The 24,790-nt window shown below is 45.1% G+C and overlaps 1 pseudogene across 1 annotated transcript; it reads left to right on the top strand.

The window, feature by feature from the left end:
• Nucleotides 1-9,570: 9,570 nt before the first annotated feature.
• LOC125548982 (acyl-[acyl-carrier-protein] desaturase 4, chloroplastic-like) lies at nucleotides 9,571-11,181 on the top strand (annotated as a pseudogene). Its single transcript, XR_015598784.1, has 3 exons — nucleotides 9,571-9,835; nucleotides 9,913-10,414; nucleotides 10,516-11,181. The product of XR_015598784.1 is annotated as an acyl-[acyl-carrier-protein] desaturase 4, chloroplastic-like (transcript).
• The last annotated feature ends 13,609 nt before the right edge of the window (nucleotides 11,182-24,790 follow it).

Below are 24,790 nucleotides of genomic sequence, written 5' to 3'. Positions count from 1 at the left end.
AACCTGAGTCTCGAGGACTGAGCACGCCGCTTTTAGTGACCCAAAGTATTCTGCCGAGCTTGGACTTGATCCTCAGGCCGATTTTGCAAATCAACCTGAGTCTCAGTGGCTACTAGGATCAGCGGTCTTACGTCATCCTTCAGGTGCATCTCGGGTTTTAGACCGATACACACCTTGAGGGCTACTGGCTATATATCTCGGCAGAGAATAAATTGCACCAACAAAAAATATTCACAAAAATCGGCCCACATTCGGGGTGGTGCACCACCTCGGAAGCAGTCCGGCATAAAGCTCGGGCGCTAGTGGCTGGCTCCGTAGAGGGCATTTCCGGCGTTAATCTCGGCTAAACTCCTTCAAACTTTTTTGAGCCAAGGTGATATGACACCTCGGATATAGTCCGGCGTTGGAGCTCGGATACATGGTCTGGCGTTGGAGCTCGGATACATAGTCCGGCATTGGAGCTCGGATACATTCCGGCGTTAGAGCTGGGAAGCGGTCCGGCATTGGTGCTCGGCTGCAAAAGATACCTCGAATACAATCCGACGTTAGAGCTCAGACGCAAGAGGACCCTGCCTCCCGGGAACAACTTCAAACCCGAGGTGTGGCATAAAAATAAACAAGGCATTGATAAAGGCCGGAAACTTAAAGGGGCTCCTCGGATACCCGACGGGTAAACTCGTCGAATGCATTTCGGCGATCCTCAAGATCGAAGATAAAGAAGATTTGTTGAACCAGTTTTCAAGACCGGCAACCGAAGATGAAGAACAGTTCGGAAGAATCGAGGAGCGTCCCTAACTTGAAGACCGGTTCAGGGGGCTACTGACGGTGTCCTGGACTAGGGGGTACTCACCACGTCGTCTCCCGATCTATTAGATTGGGCCGAGGACCCCCATGGCCGCATACTCATGGGCCAGTTCGGACAGCTGCCGCATACAAGGAAGATTCCACAAGACTTGGCGATCAAGACAAGGAATCCACCCCACCGGCGTATTCGGCTAGGACTCTTGTTATCCTAGGCCTCTGGTGCATTATATAAACCGAGGCCGGGCTAGTCGATAGACAAGATACAATATATACAACAATCATACCATAGGCTAGCTTCTAGGGTTTAGCCTCCTTGATCTCGTGGTAGATCTACTCTTGTACTACCCATATCATCAATATTAATCAAGCAGGAGTAGGGTATTACCTCCATCGAGAGGGCCCGAACCTGGGTAAAAAACATCGTGTCCCTTGTCTCCTGTTACCATCCGGCCTTGACGCACAGTTCGGGACCCCCTACCCGAGATCCGACGGTTTTGACACCGACACCAACTATTACTTTGGATATCCGCCAGGCCAGCCGTGGCCATAGACCAACTTAGGCCAAAAGCCTAAGATTGGGGGAGTACGTATTTCTCACCGACATTACATTTATGTTCACACACTCATGCTAGTTGTCGGTGCTCATACTTTTTCATTGTATCATCCATGCTAGGTTATTTTCCCTTTTTAATGCTTTCTTATTGTGTGTTTCATAAACCTTAAGAAAAAAATTAGTTGTAGCTTTTTAGCTAGTTTACTTTCCATGCCTGTAGTAGTGGTAATTAAAAAGAAAACCCAAAAAGATTTCTCGTTCTTCTTTTTCTTGCTGGGAGCTTTCTCGTGTAAATAGTTTTATTTCTTTTCTTGTTCTTTGGGGGTCGAGAGGAGAAGACCATAATGAAAATGTTGAGTGACTCTTATATGCATTATTGTTGATTTAACAAAGAGCCCTATATTGCCTTGTCTTCTCTCTTGAATTGAATGCTTGCTGATTCCAACTTAGTCCAATGCATGTGCACTATTATTATTATTATCCACACTATTCGGTCGTGCAAGTGAAAGGCAATAATGACGATATATGATGAACTTATTGAGATGACAAAAGCTGGTATGAACTCGACCTCTCTTGTTTTTGTAAACATGATTAGTTCATCGTTCCTGATTCAGCCTATTATGAATAAACATGTTTGCAATGACAATTAGATATTGTAGTTGCTTATGCCATGCTTAATTAGCTAGGAGCTTATAATGGTTTACCTTGCGTGCCAGCATGCTATTAAAATGGTTGTGATGTGGTATGATAGGGTGGTATCTTCTTTTGAACGATGCGAGTGGCTTGACTTGGCACATGTTCACGCATGTAGTTGAAACAAAATCAACATAGCCTCTACGATATTTATGTTCATGGTGCATTATATCCTACTCATGCTTGCATTCGGTGTTGATTAATTTTAATGCATGTTCATGACTATTGTTGCTCTCTAGCTGGTCGCTCCCCAGTCTTTTTCTAGCCTTCACCTGTACTAAGCGGGAATTCTGCTTGTGCATCCAACTCCATAAACCCCAAAGTTTTTCCATATGAGTCCACCATACCTACCTATATACGGTATCTACCTGTCGTTCCAAGTAAATTTGTATGTGCCAAACTCTAAACCTTCAAATAAACATCTTGTTTGTATACTCGAATAGCTCATGTATCAACTAGGGTTGTCTGTATCTTCCATGCTAGGCGGGTTATTCTCAAGAGGAGTGGACTCCACTCACTCACGAGAACATGGTTGGTCATCGGGATGCCCAGTCCCATGCTTTATGCAAATCAAATCAAAATAACTACAAACAAAACTCCCCCGGGACTCTTGTTAGTTGGAGGCACTCGTTGTTTCGAGCAAGCCATTGATTGATGCTTGTTGGTGGAGGGGGAGTATAAACTTTACCATTCTGTTTGGGAACCGCCTATAATGTGTCTAGCATGGAAGATATCGAGATCTCTCGGTTGTTATGTTGACAATGAAAGTATACCGCTCAAAATATTATTCATATCTATTTCAAAACCGAACTCTGGCACCTCTACAAATCCCTGCTTCCCTCTGCGAAGGGCCTATCTATTTACTTTTATGTTGAGTCATCATCCTCTTATTAAAAAGCACCAGTTGGAGAGTACCGCTGTCATTTGCATTCATTACTGTTAGTTTACATTGAGTATGACTTGACTGGATCTCTTTTACCATGAATTACAATGTCTAGTCAGTCCTTGATCTTTAAAGGTGCTCTGCATTTATGATTTGCGGTCTCCGAAAGGGCTAGCGAGATACCTTCTTGTCATATCATATCATGATTATTTTGAGAAAGTGTTGTCATCTGAGATTTATTATTATTTCTCGCTAGTTGATTATGTCATTGATATGAGTAAACATTAGACCTAAATGTTATTGTGAATATGGTTAGTTCATAACCTTTGCTGAAAACTTGAATGCTGGCTTTACATATTTACAACAACAAGAGCAAACAGAGTTTGTAAAAGTTTTTCTTTATCACTTTAGTTTATCAACTGAATTGCTTGAGGACAAGCAAAGGTTTAATCTTGGGGGAGTAGATACGTCTCTGTCGTATCTACTTTTCCAAACACTTTTGCCCTTGTTTTGGACTCTAACTTGCATGATTTGAATGGAACTAACCCGGCTGACGCTGTTTTCAACAGAATTGCCATGGTGTTATTTTTGTGCAGAAATAAAAGTTCTCGGAATGACCTGAAAATCAAAGGAGAATTATTTTGGAATATATACAAAATACTGGAAGAAGAATCCACGTCTGGGGGCCTCCACATGTCCACGAGGGTGGGGGCGCGCCCTACCCTTGGGCGCGCCCCCTGCGTCGTGGGCCCCCTGACGCTCCATCGACCTCAAACTTTTGGTGAGAAAAAACCAGGGAGAAGGATTCATCACGTTTTACGATACGGAGCCGCCGCCAAGCCCTAAACTCTCTCGGGAGGGCTGATCTGGAGTCCGTTCGGGGCTCCAGAGAGGGGAATCCGTCGCCATCGTCATCATCAACCTTCCTCCATCGCCAATTTCATGATGCTCACCGCCTGTGTGAGTAATTCGATCGTAGGCTTGCTGGACGATGATGGGTTGGATGAGATTTATCATGTAATTGAGTTAGTTTTGTTAGGGTTTGATCCCTAGTATCCACTATGTTCTGAGATTGATGTTGCTATGACTTTGCTATGCTTAATGCTTGTCACTAGGGCCCAAGTGCCATGATTTAAGATCTGAAACTATTATGATTTCATGAATATATGTGAGTTCTTGATCCTATCTTGCAAATCTATAGTCACCTACTATGTGTTATGATCCGGCAACCCCGAAGTGACAATAATCGGGACCACTCCCGGTGATGACCGTAGTTTGAGGAGTTCATGTATTCACTATGTGTTAATGCTTTGGTCCGGTACTCTATTAAAACGAGGCCTTAATATCCCTTAGTTTCCATTAGGACCTTGCTGCTACGGGAGGGTAGGACAAAAGATGTCATGCAAGTTCTTTCCATAAGCATGTATGACTATATTCGGAATACATGCCTACATTACATTGATGAACTGGAGCTAGTTCTGTGTCACCCTAGGTTATGCCTGTTACGTGATCGATCGCATCCGGCATAATTCTCCATCATCGATCCAATGCCTACGAGCTTTCCATATATTGTTCTTCGCTTATTTACTTTCCCGCTGCTACTGTTACCATCACTATAAAACCCAAAAATATTACCTTTGCTACCGTTACCTTTTGCCACCGTTACCACTACTATCATATTACTTTGCTACTAAATACTTTGCTGCAGATATTAAGTTTCCAGGTGTGGTTGAATTGACAACTCAACTGCTAATACTTGAGAATATTCTTCGGCTCCCCTTGTGTCGAATCAATAAATTTGGGTTCAATATTCAACCCTCGAAAACTGTTGCGATCCCCTATACTTGTGGGTTATAAGTAGGTCAACCAGAGTAAGATCCGCACCAGAGTGGTACGGTAATCCTGTTCTGGTGGTCATGTTACTTGACCATGACGAACCTACGAACTATGAGGAAGGGATGATGAGCCCAGATTCCGCAAAATGGCTTGAGGCCATGAAATCTGAGATGGGATCCATGTATGAGAACAAAGTATGGACTTTGGTTGACTTGCCCGTTGATCGGCAAGCAATAGAGAATAAATGGATCTTCAAGAAGAAGACTAATGATGATGGTAATGTTACTGTCTACAAAGCTCGACTTGTTGCAAAAGGTTTTCGACAAGTTCAAGGAGTTGACTACGATGAGACCTTCTCGCCCGTAGCAATGCTTAGGTCTGTCCAAATCATGTTAGCAATTGCCGCTTTTTATGGTTATGAAATTTGGAAAATGGATGTCAAAACTGCATTCCTTAATGGATATCTTAAAGAAGAGTTGTATATGATGCAACCAGAAGGTTTTGTCAATCCAAAAGGTGCTAGCAAAGTGTGCAAGCTCCAGCGATCCATTTATGGACTGGTGCAAACCTCTCAGAGTTGGAATATACGCTTTGATAGTGTGATCAAAGCATATGGTTTTATACAGACTTTTGGAGAAGCATGTATTTACAAGAAAGTGAGTGGGAGCTCTGTAGCATTTCTGATATTATATGTGGATGACATATTGTTGATCCAAAATGATACTGAATTTCTGAATGGCATAAAGGATAATTGAATAAGAATTTTTCAATGAAAGACCTCGGTGAAGCTGCTTATATATTGGGCATCAAGATCTATAGAGATAGATCAAGTAGCTTAATTGGACTTTCACAAAGCACATTCCTTGATAAAGTTTTGAAGAAGTTCAAAATGGATCAGTCAAAGAAAGGGTTCTTGCCTGTGTTACAAGGTGTGAAGTTGAGTCAGACTCAATGCCCGACCACTGCAGAAGATAGAGTGAAAATGAAAGTCATTCCCTATGCCTCAACCATAGGTTCTATCATGTATGAAATGTTGTGTAAAAGACCTGATGTGTGCATTTCTATTAGTTTAGCAGGGAGGTACCAAAGTAATCCATGAGTGGATCACTGGACATCGGTCAAGAAACATCCTGAAATACCTGAAAAGGACTAAGGATATGTTTCTCATTCATGGAGGTGATAAAGAGCTCATCGTAAACGGTTACGTCGATGCAAGCTTTGACACTGATCCGGATGACTCTAAGTCGCAAACCGGACACATACTTATATTAAATGGTGGAGCTGCCAGTTGGTGCAGTTCCAAGCAAAACATCGTGGCGGGATCTACGTGTGAAGCGGAGTACATAGCTGCTTCGGAAGCAGCAAATGAAGGAGTCTGGATGAAGGAGTTCATATCCAATCTAGGTGTAATACCTAGTGCATCGGGTCCAATGAAAATCTTTTGTGACAATACTGGTGCAATTGCCTTGGCAAAAGAATCCAGATTTCACAAGAGAACCAAGCACATCAAGAGACGCTTCAATTCCATCCGCGATCAAGTCAAGGAGGGAGACATAGAGATTTGCAAGATACATACGGATCTAAATGTTGTGACCCGTTGACTAAGCCTCTCTCACGAGCAAAACATAATCAGCACCAAGACTCCATGGGTGTTAGAATCATTACTATGTAATCTAGATTATTGACTCTAGTGCAAGTGGGAGACTGAAGGAAATATGCCCTAGAGGCAATAATAAAGTTGTTATTTATATTTCCTTATATCATGATAAATGTTTATTATTCATTCTAGAATTGTATTAACCGGAAACTTAGTGCATGTGTGAATACACAGACAAACAGAGTGTCCCTAGTATGCCTCTACTTGACTAGCTTGTTAATCAAAGATGGTTAAGTTTCCTGGCCATAGACATGTGTTGTCATTTGATGAATGGGATCACATCATTAGAGCATGATGCGATTGACAAGACCCAACTGTTAGCTTAGCATAATGATTGTTTAGTTTTTCTGCTATTGCTTTCTTCATGACTTATACATGTTCCTCAGACTATGAGATTATGCAACTCCCGAATACCGGAGGAACACCTTGTGTGCTATCAAACGTCACAACGTAACTGGGTGATTATAAAGATGCTCTACAGGTGTCTCTGATGGTGTTTGTTGAGTTGGCATAGATCGAGATTAGGATTTGTCGCTCCGTGTATCGGAGAGGTATCTCTGGGCCCTCTCGGTAATGCACATCACTATGAGCCTTGCAAGCAATGTGACTAATGAGTTAGTCACGGTATGATGCATTACAGAACGAGTAAAGAGACTTGCCAGTGATGATATTGAACTAGGTATGATGATACCGACGATCGAATCTCGGGCCAGTAACATACCGATGACAAAGGGAATAACGTATGTTGTTATGCGGTTTGACCGATAAAGATCTTCATAGAATATGTAGGAGACAATATGAGCATCCAGGTTTCGCTATTGGTTATTGACCGGAGATATGTCTCGGTCATGTCTACATAGTTCTCGAACGCGTAGGGTCCGCACGCTTAACGTTTGATGACGATTTGTATTATGAGTTTCGTGTTTTGATGAACCGAAGTTTGTTCGGAGTCCCGGATGAGATCACGGACATGACGAGGAGTCTCGAAATGGTCGAGACATAAAGATTCATATATTGGAAGGCTACATTCGGACACTGGAATGGTTCGGGTCGTTTCAGATAAATTTCAGAGTACCGGGGGTTACCGGACCCCCCCCCCGGAGGTTAATGGGCCACCATGGGCCTTAGTGGAGAAGAGAGAGGGCCGGCCAGAGGTGGCGCCACCCCCCCCCCCTTGCCCAGTCCGAATTGGACAAGGAGAGGGGATGGCGCCTCCCTCCTTCCTTCTCTTCTCTTCCTCCTTCCCTTCTACTCCTACTTGGACTAGGAAAGGGGGGGCGAATCCTACTTGGACCGGGAGTCCAAGTAGGACTCCCCCCCATGGCGTCCCCCCTAGGGCGGGCCACCTCTCCTCCCCCCTTATATACGTGGGAGGGGGCACCCCAAAGGCACACCAAGTCTTCTCTTAGCCGTGTGCGGTGCCCCCCTCCACAGTTATACACCTCGGTCATATCGTCGTAGTGCTTAGGTGAAGCCCTGCGCCGGTAACTTCATCATCACCGTCATCACACTGTCGTGCTAACGGAACTCTCCCTCGGCCTCAACTGGATCAAGAGTTCAAGGGACATCATCGAGCTGAACGTATGCTGATCGCGGAGGTGCCGTGTGTTTGGTACTTGGATCGCGAAGACGTTCGACTACATCAACCGCGTTACTAAACGCTTCCACTTTCAATCTACAAGGGTATGTAGACACACTCACCCCTCTCATTGCTATGCATCTCCTAGATAGATCTTGCGTGATCGTAGGAATTTTTTTTAAATACTGCGTTCCCCAACGTTCTTCAGTTGCGATTTCAATGGTACAAAGCAAGGAGGAGGACATATCAGTTTATGCTTCCATCGTTAAGGAAATAAAGTACCTTCAGGACTTAGATTATGTAGTATTACTCATGTACCTTGTTCCTAGAATGGAGCTAGTGATTGTTTAGCGAGTTTTGCAAGACTATAAAATAGGACCATGACATGGCTACGGTCAGGGCCTCCGGAATTGCTGGAGATTGCAACCAGCGAGTGTACGAACACTATTATTGAGTAATTCAAGTTTGAGTTCCGCAAAAAAACATTAATTGCTGGTAGAGTGTGGTTGTTCATCTCTTTTGCAGTTTAGCGGAACTTCAGTCACCTAAATTGGAAATTTAGGTTAGTCGATTCTTTCAGGAGGGAAGCAACAGTCGCGCGGATTACTGAGGCCGCCGACGGTGGCGGCGGGGTAAGTGAAGCAAGGCTCAAGACGACGGCAAGGCCTCGGCCAGAATAAGCGGGAGCGGGTGGCTGCCTGTGGAGGCGAGTATGAAGCTTGACGGTTCAGGGTGGGGAGTGCAGGGCTCGCCTAAAAAATCCGGTGCTTCGCCAGTTTAAAGGGATTGCATGGGGCTGGTGCCAGCACGGCGATGTGTGGCGATGAGGAGAGGGGGGGTGGCAAGGCTCACGTGGGAACATCGTCGGGAACGGGTGACAGGGACTGGCGGTTCAACTGATGGTACGTGTGATGTTCAGTGGCGGATCTAGGGGCGTGCCACGGGTGTCATGGCACCCTGTACCAATCTGCAAAATAATTTTATCTATGTAAGACTAATGTTATTTTAAGACTGTTTGTAGAGGTTACAAGGATGTTTAGACCAAATTATACTATATGTAGTGTAAATTTTAGAAAAACTTGAATTGTGGCACCCCCAGTGCTGAGATTCTAGGCCTGCCACTGGTGGTGTTCTAGGGAAGAAGGGGAGAATGGAGGTTGAAGAAAGCCATCTGACCGTTGGTTCTGCATCCGATGGCTGAAACCGAATGGCCCGACTCAAAATCAGTTTTCGGTCGACCGACCCCTAGTCTATCCCTTTCTTTTGCATGTCAGTCAAGGAGCTAAACGTGAGCATGGACTCGCAGACATGGCAGGGGTGGGTTGGAAACGTTTAATGCTCTCAGAGTGTGGCTGTTCATTTCTTTTGCATGTCAATCAAGACTTAAACGTGAGCATGGACTCACAGACATGGCAGGGGTCCGTTGGAAACGTTTCTCCGGGATCAACACTTGCACCGAATCTACTCCAGTACGTACTGTCACTCTGTCAAACGTGCATGTGCGCCATTAATGTCGTCGCTCTGCGGCGCATTCATTCCGTTGGCTGTTCCATATGGCTCCCCTCCCCTTCCTGGTTGGTTCCCATCGTAGTTTTGCCGGTGCATTCTATCCTTCCGACTCGCCTATATAGATGTGCACCGTGTGTGCAAGCTGAGATTCATTCCTACATTCAGCAACAACACGAGTGTTTGGTGATCGATGGCGAAGCTGGGGCTAGCAGTGGGCACGTCGGCCAACCTCTGCTTCTTCTCCAACAAGAGCGACGCGGGCTCGGGGAGAGCCACGCGCCTCGGATGGATCCTCTGTCCTGCAAATCCTAGGTGCAGCAGGTATACGCAATGCAAGTGTGCAACTTCCGAGCTATATGCATGCAGCTCCGCTAACTAATTAGCTTTGCTGCGGCCAGTTTGGCGACGAGATGGGCCGCGGCGGTGGAGGCTCCGCCGAGAAGCATCGACATGGAGATCGTGCGGTCGCTGAACGGCTGGGTGGCGGCGAACATGCTCCCGCTGCTCAACCCGGTGGAGTCCTCGTGGCAGCCGCACGACTTCCTACCGTTCTCCGCCGCGACACCCGGCGCGTCGGAGGAGGAGGCTCTGTCCGCCTTCATGGACGGCGTTGCCACGCTGCGCGCGGGAGCCGCCGGCGTGCCCGACGAGGTCCTGGTCTGCCTGGTGGGCAACATGGTGACGGAGGAGGCGCTGCCGTCGTACCAGAGCATGGGGAACCGCACGGAGGGCATCGCGGACGACACCGGCGCCAGCAGCCTCCCCTGGGCGCAGTGGATCCGCGGCTGGACGGCCGAGGAGAACCACCACGGCGACCTCAACCGCTAACTCTACCTCTCCGGCCGCGTCGACATGCGCCAGGTCGAGACCACCGTCCACCACCTCCTCCGCAACGGCATGGTACGTACGCACATAAACACAGTTGCACCGTACGTACTCAGTGCACTACAAACTTGTGCACTGGTTAATTAAAACATCATATATGTTGTTTTGCTATGAAGGAGATGCTGGTGCCCAAGAGCCCGTACCACAGCGTGATCTACGGCGCGTTCCAGGAGCGCGCGACCTTCGTCTCCCACGTGCACACGGCGAGGCTCGCCGGGCAGCACGGCGACCAGGCGCTCGCCAAGATCTGCGGCGTGATTGCCGCCGACGAGAAGAGGCACGAGGCGGGCTACACCAGGGTCTGCGCCAAGCTCTTCGAGGTGGACCCCGACGGCATGGTGCGCGCGCTGGCGCACGTCATGCGCGGCAAGGTCACCATGCCGGGGCTGCTCATGTCCGACGGCCACGACGCCGCCAGTGGCGAGAACAACCTGTTCGAGCGGTTCTCCGCCGTGGCGCAGAATGCCGGCGTGTACACGGCGAGGGACTACGGCGATCTGGTGGAGCACTTCGTGCGCAGGTGGCGGGTGGCAGAGCTCGCCGGACTCTCTGGAGAAGGCCGCCGCGCGCAGGAATACGTGTGCGGGCTGCCGCCCAAGATCCGGAGGATGGAGGAGCTGGCACACCAGAGGGCGGCCCGTAGCGAGCTCAGGCCGGCCCGCTTCAGTTGGATCTTCGATAGGCACGTCATGGTGGGCTGAACCATGGGCTTCTATGCCTTATACATAGACTAACGTATGTTTGGTTTGCCTCAAAAGAAAAACATATGTTTGGTTAGATTCCCATCCTCAAAAAAAAAGTTTAGTTAGATTCCGCTCCTTCCCTAAAAAAAGGGAAAACGTTTCCAGACGGCGCGCCGGCGGAAACGTTCCGCCGGACGCGCGCGGGCCCTGCGATCGGTATTGATCGTGCGACTCGCGATGGGAGCACCTCTTAGAAAAAAAACAAGGCGACGAGAGCACTGCTTCCATCGTTATTTTCCCCATCTTCTTCTTCCCCGCAACGAGGACGTCGAGGCACCCGCATCACAGGCGCCAGCCCCCGCCCGCACCAGCACACATGTCTTCGGCCGCGCCCGCGACACCCTTCGCCATGCGCGTGCCCCCGATGAGATCCACCGCGGCAAGCCTCCCCCTTCCCTCTCCATGTTCCTCCTCCACACCTCCATCTCCTTTTCAGGGAGCACGCTACTCTGCTTAGTTTTTTTTGCTGAAAGCGGCTGGATTGGTGCTACCTCTTGACCATGCGTTGGTTTTTTTTTAAGAGGAAAGGGTGATGCAGCAAAGCAGCGTAAGTATTTCCCTCAGTTTTTGAGAACCAAGGTATCAATCCAGTAGGAGATAACACGCAAGTCGCCTAGTACCTGCATAAACAAACAAGAACCTCGCAACCAACGCGATAAAGGGGTTGTCAATCCCTTCACGGTCACTTACGAAAGTGAGATCTGATAGAGATAATAAGATAAATTTTTTTGGTATTTTATGGTATAAATTGGAAAATAAAGATTGCAAAATAAACAACGATAGAAATAGCAAGTTGATATGAAAATAATATGATAGAAGATAGACCCGGGGGGCATAGGTTTCACTAGTGGTTTCTCTCAAGATAACAAATTCTACGGTGGGTAAACAAATTACTGTCGAGCAATTGATAGAAAAGCGCATAGTTATGAGAATATCTAGGCATGATCGTGTATATAGGAATCACGTCTGCGACAAGTAGACCGAAACGATTATGCATCTACTATTATTACTCCACACATCGACCGCTATCCAGCATGCATCTAGAGTATTAAGTTCATAAGAACAGAGTAACGCATTAGGCAAGATGACATGATGTAGAGGGATAAACTCAAGCAATATGATATAAACCCCATCTTTTTATCCTCGATGGCAACAATACAATACGTGCCTTGCTGCCCCTGCTGTCACTGGGAAAGGACACCGCAAGATTGAACCCAAAGCTAAGCACTTCTCCCATTGCAAGAAAGATCAATCTAGTAGACCAAACCAAACTGATAATTCGAAGAGACTTACAAAGATATTAAATCATGCATAAAAGAATTCAAAGAAGAATCAAATATTGTTCATAGATAATCTTGATCATAAACCCACAATTCATCGGATCTCGACAAACACACCGCAAAAAGAATTACATCGAATAGATCTCCAAGAAGATCGAGGAGAACTTTGTATTGAGATCCAAAGAGAGAGAAGAAGCCATCTAGCTAATAAATATGGACCCGAAGGTCTGTGGTAAACTACTCACACATCATCAGAGAGGCTATGGTGTTGATGTAGAAGCCCTCCGTGATCGATTCCTCCTCCAGCGGAGCACCGGAAAAGGCCACAAGATGGGATCTCATGGGTACACAAGGTTGTGGCGGTGGAAATAGGGTTTCGTGAAGCCATGGACGACGCCGAAAGCTGCAACCGGCTCCGTTGTTTGCTACAACCGGCTTCATTTTTTATACAAACAGAGGATGGTCATGGGGCACCAGCGATGACAAGTTTTGCTGTAACCGTAGTTGTTTTTTTGGTACTACCGGCGAAGTTTTTTCCTACCTCCATCAAGTCAGAGCTATGACCTCGCGACGGCGGCGATGATGATTTTGCTGCAACCATAGTTGGATTTTTCTACTACCGGCAAAGTTTTTGCTACATCCATTTTCAAGCGCGAACAGCGAGCACGAAAACAAGATGCTAGTGTGGGGTTCCCGCGAATCCCGACGACAAGAACTAGCAAGGAGCGGAGGGGAGGAGCGGTGCTGCGACCTGGAGGGAGGCGGGTAGGAGGAGAGTGCGGCCCCCGCCCCGCCGAGCTGCGCGAGATGCAGGAGGGTGCATGCGCGAGATGCGGGGGAGGAAGACAAGGGTGCTGCGAGAGGAAGAAGGGGGCTGGGACGAACCGTTTTTACCTAGATCTGACGGTCCAACGTAATTAGATCTGATGGCTTGAGCGCGGCCGGCTAAATCATTGGCCCGGCGCGCCGGCGTAGATCAGCCCCCTAAAAAAAGTTAGATTCCCCTCTGGAACATTTATGTATTTCTGTAAACGTTGATCTCATCTTATGCAATAAAGCACGATGTGATTCTAAAAAAAGATCTGCCCCTCAAAAAAGAAAGGGTCCCGATAACGCCCACATGTGGGCGTTAAGGGGTCTGGCCACACGTTTCGTGTGGTATTTAAGAGAACCATGTTGGGGAACGCAGTAATTTCAAAAAAATTCCTACGCACACGCAAGATCATGGTGATGCATAGAAATGAGAGGGGAGAGTGTTGTCCATGTACCCTCGTAGACCGTAAGCGGAAGCGTTATGACAACGCGGTTGATGTAGTCGTACATCTTCACGATCGACCGATCCTAGTACCGAAAGTACGGCATCTCCGCGAGTTACACACGTTCGGCTTGGTGACGTCCCACGAACTCACGATCCAGCAGAGTGTCGAGGGATAGCTTCGTCAGCACGACGGCGTGATGACGGTGATGATGATGCTACCAGAACAAGGCTTCGTCTAAGCACCGCTATGATATTACCGAGGTGGATAATGGTGGAGAGGGGCACCGCACACGGCTAAGACATCAATGATCAACTTGTGTGTCTATGGGGTGTCCCCTGGCCACGTATATAAAGGATGGAGGGAGGAGGAGGCCGGCCCTCATAGGGCGCGCCCAAAGTGTGGAGTCCTACTAGGACTCCCTAGTCCTAGTAGGATTCCACCTCCCACATGGAATAGGAAAAAGGGAAGGGAGAAGGAGAAGGAAGGAAGGGGGCACCCCCTTTCCCTAGTCCAATTCGGACGAGTCCATGGGGAAGGGGCGCGGCCACCCTTGAGGCCTTTCTCTCCTTTCCCGTATGGCCCATTAAGGCCCAATACGAATTCCCGTAACTCTCCGGTACTCCCAAAATTACCCGAATCACTCGGAACCTTTCCGATGTCCGAATATAGCCTTCCAATAAATCGATCTTTACGTCTCGACCATTTCGAGACTCCTCGTCATGTCCCCGATCTCATCCAGGACTCCGAACAAACTTTGGTCATCAAATCACATAACTCATAATACAAATCGTCACAGAACGTTAAGCGTGCGGACCCTACGGGTTCGAGAACTATGTAGACATGACCGAGACTCATCTACGGTCAATAACCAATAGCGGAACCTGGATGCTCATATTGGTTCCGACATATTCTACGAAGATCTTTATCGGTCAAACCGCATAACAACATACGTTGTTCCCTTTGTCATCGGTACGTTACTTGCCCGAGATTCGATCATCGGTATCATCATACCTAGTTCAATCTCGTTACCGGCAAGTCTCTTTACTCGTTCCGTAATGCATCATCCCGCAACTAACTCATTAGTCACACTGCTTGCAAGGCTCATAGTGATGTACATTACCGAGAGGGCCTAGAGATACCTCTCCGATAGACGGAGTGACAAATCCTAATCTCGATCTATGCCAACTCAACAAACACCATCGGAGACACCTATAGAGCATCTTTATAATCACCCAGTTACGTTGTGACGTTTGATAGCACACAAGGTGTTCCTCTGGTATTCGGGAGTTGCATAATCTCATAGTCAGAGGAACATGTATAAGTCATGAAGAAAGCAGTAGCAATAAAACTGAACGATCATTATGCTAAGCTAACGGATGGGTCTTGTCCATCACATCATTCTCTAATGATGTGATCCCGTTCATCAAATGACAACACATGTCCATGGCTAGGAAACTTAACCATCTTTGATTAATGAGCTAGTCAAGTAGAGGCATACTAGGGACACTCTGTTTGTCTATGTATTCACACATGTACTAAGTTTCCGGTTAATACAATTCTAGCATGAATAATAAACATTTATCATGATATAAGGAAATATAAATAACAACTTTATTATTGCCTCTAGGGAATATTTCCTTTAGTCTCCCACTTGCACTAGAGTCAATAATCTAGTTCACATTGTCATGTGATTTAACACCAATAGTTCACATCTTTATGTGATTAGTTCACATCTCCATGTGACTAACACCCAAGGGGTTTACTAGAGTCAATAATCTAGTTCACATCACTATGTGATTAACACCCAAAGAGTGATCATGTTTTGCTTGTGAGAGAAATTTAGTCAACGGGTCTGCCACATTCAGAGCTGTATGTATTTTGCAAATTTTCTATGTCTACAATGCTTTGCAGGGAGGTACTCTAACTAATTGCTCCCACTTTCAATATGTATCTAGATCGAGACTTAGAGTCATCCAGATCGGTGTCAATGCTTGCATCGACGTAACTCTTTATGATGAACTCTTTGTCACCTCCATAACTGAGAAACATTTCCTTATTCCACTAAGGATATTTTTGACCGCTGACCAGTGATCCACTCCTGGATCACTATTGTACCCTCTTGCCAAACTTATGGTGAGGTACACAATAGGTCTGGTACACAGCATAGCATACTTTATAGAACCTATGACTGAGGCATAGGGAATGACTTTTCATTCTCTTTCTATTTTCGGCTGTGGTCGGGTTTTGAGTCTTTACTCAACGTCACACCTTGCAACACATGCAAGAACTCCTTCTTTGACTGTTCCATTTTAAACTACTTCAAAATCTTGTCAAGGCATGTACTCATTGAAAATATATCAAGCGTCTTGATCTATCTCTATAGATCTTGATGCTCAATATGTGAGTAGCTTCACCGAGGTATTTCTTTGAAAAACTCCTTTCAAACACTCCTTTATGCCTTCCAAAAAATTATACATTATTTCCGATCAACAATATGTCATTCACATATACTTATCAGAAATGATGTAGTGCTCCCACTCACTTTCTTGTAAATACAGGCTTCACCGCAAGTCTGTATAAAACCATATGCTTTGATCACTTTATCAAAGCATATATTCCAACTCCGAGATGCTTGCACCAGTCCATAGATAGATCGATGGAGCTTGCTCACTTTGGTAGCACCTTTAGGATCGACAAAACCTTCTGGTTGCATCATATACAACTCTTCTTTAAGAAATCCATTAAGGAATGTAGTTTTGACATCCATTTGCCAGATTTCATAAAATGCGGCAACTGCTAACATGATTCGGATAGACTTTTAAGCATCGATACGAGTGAGAAAATCTCATCGTAGTCAACACCTTGATCTTGTCGAAAACGTTTTGCGGCAATTCGAGCTTTGTAGACAGTAATATTACCGTTAGCGTCAGTCTTCTTCTTGAAGATCCTTTTATTCTCTATGGCTTGCCAATCATCGGGCAAGTCAACCAAAGTCCACACTTTGTTTTCATACATGGATCCCATCTCAGATTTCATGGCCTCAAGCCATTTTGCGGAATCTGGGCTCATCATCGCTTCCTCATAGTTCGTAGGTTCGTCATGGTCAAGTAACATGACTTCCAAAACAGGATTACCGTACCACTCAGGTGCGGATCTTACTCTAGTTGACCTACGAGGTTCGGTAGTAACTTGATCAGAAGTTTCATGATCATCATCATTAGCTTCCTCACTTACTGGTGTAGGAATCACTGGAACTGATTTCAGTGATGAACTACTTTCCAATAAGGGAGAAGGTACAATTACCTCATCAAGTTCTACTTTCCTCCCACTCACTTCCTTCGAGAGAAACTCCTTCTCTAGAAAGGATCCATTCTTAGCAACAAAATATCTTGCCTTCGGATCTGTGATAGAAGGTGTACCCAATAGTTTCTTTGGGGTATCCTATGAAGACGCACTACTCCGATTTGGGTTCGAGCATATCGGTTTGAAACTTTTGCACGTAAGCATCGCAACCCAAACTTTAAAAAATGACAACTTAGGTTTCTTGCTAAACCACAGTTCATACGGTGTCGTCTCAACGGATTTTTAGATAGTGCCCTATTTAACGTGAATGCAGCTGTCTCTAATGCATAACCCCAAAACGATAGTGGTAATTCGGTAAGAGACATCATAGATTGCACCATATCTAATAAAGTACGGTTATGACGTTCGGACACACCATTACATTGTGGTGTTCCAGGTGGCGTGAGTTGCGAAACTATTCCAGATTGTTTCAAATGAAGACCAAACTCGTAACTCAAATATTTTTTTCCGCGATCAGATCATAGAAACTTTATTTTCTTGTTACGATGATTTTCCACTTCACTCTGAAATTCTTTGAACTTTTCAAATGTTTCAGACTTATGTTTCATCAAGTAGATATACACATATCTGCTCAAATCATATGTGAAGGTCGGAAAATAACGATACCCGCCGCGAGGCTCAACACTCATTAGACCGCACACATCAGTATGTATTATTTCCAACAAGTTTGTTTGCTCACTCCATTGTTCCGAAGAACTGAGTCTTAGTCATCTTGCCCATGAGGAATGGTTCGCAAGCATCAAGTGATTCATAATCAAGTGATTCCAAAAGTCCATCAGCATGGAGTTTCTTCATGCGCTTTACACCAATAAGACCTAAACGGCAGTGCCACATTTAAGTTGCACTATCATTATTAACTTTGCATCTTTTGGATTCAATATTATGAATATGTGTATCACTACGATCGAGATTCAATAAACCATTTATATTGAGTGTATGACCATAGAAGGTTTTATTCATGTAAATAGAACAACAATTATTCTTTGACTTAAATGAATAATTGTATTGCAATAAACATGATCCAATCATATTTATGCTCAACGCAAACATCAACTAACATTTATTTTTGGTTCAACACTAATCCCGAAGGTAAAGGGAGTGTGCGATGGTGATCTTATCAACCTTAGAATCTCTTCCAACACACATCGTCACTTTTCCCTCAACTAGTCTCTGTTCATTTTGTAACTCCTGTTTCGAGTTACTAATCATAGCAACTGAATCGGTATCAAATACCTAGGGGTTACTATGAACACTAGTAAAGTACACATCAATAACATGTATATCATATATACTTTTGTTCACTTTGTCATCCTTCTTATCCGCCAAGTATTTAGGGCAGTTCTGCTTTCAGTGACCATTTCCTTTGCAGTAGAAGCACTTAGTTTCAGGCTTGGGTCTAGTTTTGGGCTTCTTCATGGGAGTGGCAACTTTTGCTTGCCATTCTTCTTGAGGTTTGCTTTCTTTCCCTTGCCCTTTTACTTGAAACTAGTGGTCTTGTCAACCATCAACACTTGATGCTTTTCTTAATTTCTACCTTCGCCGATTTTAGCATCGCGAAGAGCTCGGGAACTATTTTTCGTCATCCCTTGCATATTATAGTTCATCACGAAGTTCTAGTAACTTGGTGATAGTGACTAGAGAAATTTTGTCAATTACTATCTTATCTGGAAGATTAACTCCCACATGATTCAAGCAATTGTAGTACCCAGACAATCTGAGCACATTCTCACTGGTTGAGCTATTCTCCTCCATCTTGCAAGGCAAAGTACTGTCAGAGGTCTTATACCTCTTGACATGGGCATGAGTATGAAATACCAATTTCAACTCTTGGAACATCTTATATGCTCCATGACGTTCAAAACATTTTTGAAGTCCCGGTTCTAAGCCATAAAGCATGGTGCACTAAACTAGCAAGTAGTCATCATACCGAGCTTTGCCAAACGTTCATAACGTCTGCATCTGCTCCTGCAATAGGTCCGTCACCTAGAGGTGCATCAACGACATAATTCTTCTGTGCAGCAATGAGGATAATCCTCAGATCACGGAGCTAGTCCGCATCATTGCTACTGACATCTTTCAACATAGTTTTCTCTAGAAACATATCATAAATAAAACAGGGAAGCTATATGTGAGCAATTGATCTACAACATAGATATGCAAATACTATCAGGACTAAGTTCACGATAAATTAAAGTTCAATTAATCATATTACTTAAGAACTCCCACTTAGATAGACATCCCTCTAATCATCTAAGTGATCACATGATCCATATCAACTAAACCATGTCCGATCATCACGTGAGATGGAGTAGGTTTCAATGGTGAACATCACTATGTTGATCATATCTACTATATGATTCACTCTCGACCTTTCGGTCTCAGTGTTCCGAGGCCATATCTGCATATACTAGGCTCGTCAAGTTTAACCCAAGTATTTTGTGTGTGCAAAACTGGCTTGCACCCGTTGTATGTGAACGTAGAGCTTATCACACCCGATCATCACGTGTTGTCTCGGCACGACGAACTGTAGCAACGGTGCATACTCAGGGAAAACACTTATACCTTGAAATTTAGTGAGAGATCATCTTATAATGCTACCGCCGAACTAAGAAAAATAAGATGCATAAAGGATAAGCATCACATGCAATCAATATAAGTGATATGATATGGCCATCATCATCTTGTGCCTTTGATCTCCATCTCCAAAGCACCGTCATGATCACCATCGTTACCGGCATGACACCATGATCTCCATCATCTTGATCTTTATTAACGTGTCATCACATGGTTGTCTCACCAACTATTGATTTTGCAACTATTGCTATCGCATAGTGATAAAGTAAAGCAATTATATGGCGCTTGCATCTTATGCAACAAAGAGACAGCCATGAGGCTCATGCCAGTTGCCGATAACTTTAACAAAACATGATCATCTCATAAAACAATTTATATCTCATCACGTCTTGGCCATATCACATCATGACATGCCCTGCAAAAACAAGTTAGACGTCCTCTACTTTGTTGTTGCAAGTTTTACGTGGCTGCTACGGGCTGAGCATGGACTGTTCTTACCTACGCATCAAAAACCACAACGCGGTATAGTGATTGCTTTTTGATCTTCAGAAAGAACCTTGTTCATTGAATCCGATTCAACTAAAGTTGGAGAAACTGACACCCACCAGCCACCTGCGTGCGAAGCACGTCGGTAGAACCAGTCTCGCGTAAGCGTACGCGTAATGTCGGTCTGGGCCACTTCATCCAACAATACCGCCGAATCAAGAATCAACTAGTGATGGCAAGCAATATGTATATACCCACGCCCACAACTCCTTTGTGTTCTACTCGTGCATATAACATCTATGCATAGACCTGGCTCGGATGCCACTATTGGGGAACGCAGTAATTTCAAAAAAATCCTACGCACACACAAGATCATGGTGATGCATAGCAACGAGAGGGGAGAGTGTTGTCCACGTACCCTCGTAGACCATAAGCAGAAGCGTTATGACAATGCGGTTGATGTAGTCGTACGTCTTCACGATACCGATCCTAGTACCGAAAGTACGGCACCTCCGCGATCTGCACACATTCGGCTCGGTGACGTCCCATGAACTCACGATCCAGCAGAGTGTCGAGGGAGAGCTTCGTCAGCACGACGGTGTGATGACGGTGATGATGATGCTACCGGAACAGGGCTTCGCCTAAGCACCGCTACGATATGACCGAGGTGGATTATGGTGGAGGGGGGCACCGCACACGGCTAAGAGATCAATGATCAACTTGTGTGTCTATGGGGTGCCCCCTGGCCACGTATATAAAGGACGGAGGGAGGAGGAGGCCGGCCCTCATAGGGCGCGCCCAAAGTGCGGAGTCCTACTAGGACTCCCTAGTCCTAGTAGGATTCCACCTCCCACATGGAATAGGAAAAAGGGAAGGGAGAAGGAGAAGGAATGAAGGGGACGCCCCCTTTCCCTAGTCCAATTCGGACGAGTCCATGGGGAAGGGGCGCGGCCACCCTTGAGGCCTTTCTCTCCTTTCCCGTATGGCCCATTAAGGCCCAATACGAATTCTCGTAACTCTCCGGTACTCCAAAAAATACCCGAATCACTCGGAACCTTTCCGATGTCCGAATATATCCTTTCAATATATCAATCTTTACATCTCGACCATTTCGAGACTCCTCGTCATGTACCCAATCTCATCCGGGACTCCGAACAAACTTCGGTCATCAAATCACATAGCTCATAATACAAATCGTCACAAAATGTTAAGCGTGCGTACCCTACGCGTTCGAGAACTATGTAGACATGACCGAGACTCGTCTCCGGTGAATAACCAATAGCGAAACCTGGATGCTCATATTGGTTCCTACATATTCTACGATGATCTTTATCGGTCAAACCGCATAACAACATACGTTGTTCCCTTTGTCATCGGTATGTTACTTGCCCGAGATTCGATCGTCGGTATCATGATACCTAGTTCAATCTCGTTACCGGCAAGTCTCTTTACTCGTTCCGTAATGAATCATCCCACAACTAACCCATTAGTCACATTTCTTGCAAGGCTCATAGTGATGTACATTACCGAGAGGGCCCAGAGATACCTCTCCGATAGACGGAGTGACAAATCCTAATCTCGATCTATGTCGACTCAACAAACACCATCGGAGACACCTGTAGAGCATCTTTATAATCACCCAGTTACCTTGTGACGTTTGATAGCACACAAAGTGTTTCTTCGGTATTCGGGAGTTGCATAATTGCATAGTCCGAGGAACATGTATAAGTCATGAAGAAAACAGTAGCAATAAAACTGAACGATCATTATGCTAAGCTAACGGATGGGTCTTGTCCATCACATCATTCTCTAATGATGTGATCCCGTTCATCAAATGACAACACATGTCCATGGCTAGGAAACTTAACCATCTTTGATTAACGAGCTAGTCAAGTAGAGGCATACTAGGGACACTCTGTTTGTCTATGTATTCACACATGTACTAAGTTCCCGGTTAATACAATTCTAGCATGAATAATAAACATTTATCATGATATAAGAAAATATAAATAACAAATTTATTATTGCCTCTAGGTTATATTTCCTTCAAACCAGTCCACATGTCTACATGTGCGTAAAATAAGTAATGCCCACACGTCCGGTCTTTTGCCTCGCGGTCCCTTCCACACGCCTACGTGTGGGAAAAATAGATAACGCCCACACGCCCGTGCGTCCGGCCTCCTACCTCACGGTCCCGTACGCCCTGCGTGACAGTCACCATGCGTCCTCGCAGTTGCCATGGTCTGGACTCTCTTCCATGTTCGTTTAACTGAAGTTGTCATGTTGTTGAACTACAGTTGCCATGTCTGACAACTACAGTTGCCATGGTTGCTCAATTGAAGTTGTCATCTCAGGTCAAGTGCCAGATGCCATTTTTGGACAACTGCAGATGTTGCCATGTATGGTCTGGTCTACTAAAGTTGCCATGATTTGAAAACTTTAGGAGTTGCTACCTACTAACACTAGGCAGTTGCCATGTAGCACTACAAAAAGACATGACAAAATAACATGTTCGGGTAAAGAGAGAGTTTTTTTTCCAATCAAGAGCTTATATTACTCAAAAAAGGGAACTACATCAAACCGGATACAATCAGCTAGGAAAGTTGGCATATAATTAATCCATAGACATCTCCTTCTCTCCTCTGTGGCCTGATTTGCGCATCGGTGAGCCGCTTCATTGGCTTCCCTATGTACAAAAGTAAGCTCACATCTAATAAAACCTCCAATTAGCTCTTTGATCTCATGGCAAACGGCAGTAAAGGCCGATCTCTATGAGAAATCAGAATTGCACATTTTCACCATCTCCTTAGCATCACTCTCTATACAGATCCTGGTGTGACCTAGATCTTTTGATATTTGGATTCCATCCCGGATAGCCAACAATTCCATCATTTGAGCACCGGATGCAACACGATACCATTGAGCCTGAGCTCTTATAAGCATGCCATTCGCATCTCTGATCACCAGACCTGTGCTACCGCCACCAGTATAGTCAAAGAACACGGCATCAACATTGATCTTAAGGATTCCCCTATCTGGAGGTACCCATTGAAATGTCTTCAACTTTTCCGAAGGTTTAACTTCTTTGCCTATGGTTGTTAGATCAACAACATTATCCAGTGCCCAACAAACAGAAGCTTGCACTGATCTTTCCTTCTTCCCATGGGTCCTATCATTTCTCTCCGACCAAACCGCCCAGCAACCACAAAGGACATTACATGTGAATTGATCAGAGCCTAGCAATACCTTCAATATCTTTGCGGGTGTAGCTCTAGAATTTTAATGTGCGCGAACTCTTTCATTTCTTTCCAAAGAGCCTTGCCCAGGTACACTGAAAATAGAGCATGGATGATAGTCTCCTCGTCCCCACACAATTCACAAAAAGGCAATTTCTCTATGTGCCTTCTCAACAGAACAAACCTACAGGGAACAAATTCCTTTCTGACTCGCCACCAGAGATTCTTTACTTTAGGCGGTACAGCTATTTTCCACAACTTTTTTCCAGAAAGAACTTCCGGCAGCTACTGACGTAGATGGAGCGTCTGACTGTCGTACCCAATTGCTTAGCGTTTTATAGGCCGAACGAACAATGAAACTGCCATGTTTCTCCTTCTCCCAAGCCCATACATCATTTCCCAAGTTGCCGATCGGCATTGCACATATTGCCTGAATATCCGGCGTCACGAAGTTTGACTCCAATACTTCCATATTCCAGGTGCCATTCTCCTGATCGATGAGCTCTTCCACCTTAGTAGCAGTAGAGCCTGATAGCCGAAGGATAGACCGGTAGCCATGATTAGAAACAATCCATGGATCCTCTCAAATTTTTATACTTGCTCCGTCTCCGATGCGTTTAACTAGCCCAGTTTCAACACCTCTCTGCCATGTAATATGGCTTTCCATGTATGTGAGGAGTTCCTCTTATTTGCTGCAGACATAAAATCAGTCGTGAAAGTATCGTCCCTTGAGAACCTTAGCACAAAGCGAGTCAGGATTAGTCACTAGTCTCCATCCTTGCTTAGCCAGCATAGCTTGATTAAAGAGACCAAAATCTCTAAAACCCATTCCCCCTTCACATTTTGGAATAGCTATATCTTGCCATTTTTTCAATACATCCTCCTTTTATTTTCATCTCCTCCCCACCAGTATCTTGCAACAATAGTAGTAATTCTTTTACATGTTTTTAGCCTCCCTCCTCCTCACCCACCCACCCCGTGATGAAACAGACGTGTAGGCGACCGGATGGATGCCCACACACCAGCCCAGTCCTACCTGGCATAAAAAATCTGGCAAAACATGCCAAGATTCGTGCAAACACATACAGACGTTGATCCATGTGTGTGAGCGAGATGCAAACGCCCACACGTTTAAAAAGAAAAGGTGGCTTGCCTGCTAGGATGAAAACAAACTACTCTATTACCATTTTTTTTTTGCAAACTACTTCCATTTATTGTTGCTCCAGTCTTTGCTTTCTAAAAGCATGATTAGTTTGCTACCAACATTTGGCATTGCCAATATTTGGAGCCAACATTTGGCAAAATCAGAAGTTGCCAACATTTGATAACTTTTTATGAGATTGGCAATGAAAATTGGCAAGCAACCAATCTCTAGCCTATATTTGGCACTTGCCAAAATTTGGCATGCCAACTTTTGGCATCAAACCAATTATGCTCTAAGTTCTACCCA

The sequence above is a fragment of the Triticum urartu genome, chromosome 3A (assembly GCF_056163025.1).
Source record: "Triticum urartu cultivar PI428250 chromosome 3A, HENAU_Tu73, whole genome shotgun sequence".
Classification (NCBI taxonomy): domain Eukaryota; kingdom Viridiplantae; phylum Streptophyta; class Magnoliopsida; order Poales; family Poaceae; genus Triticum; species Triticum urartu.
The sequence above is the reverse complement of the archived record's forward strand: the minus strand, read 5'-3'. Positions and strand labels throughout refer to the sequence as shown.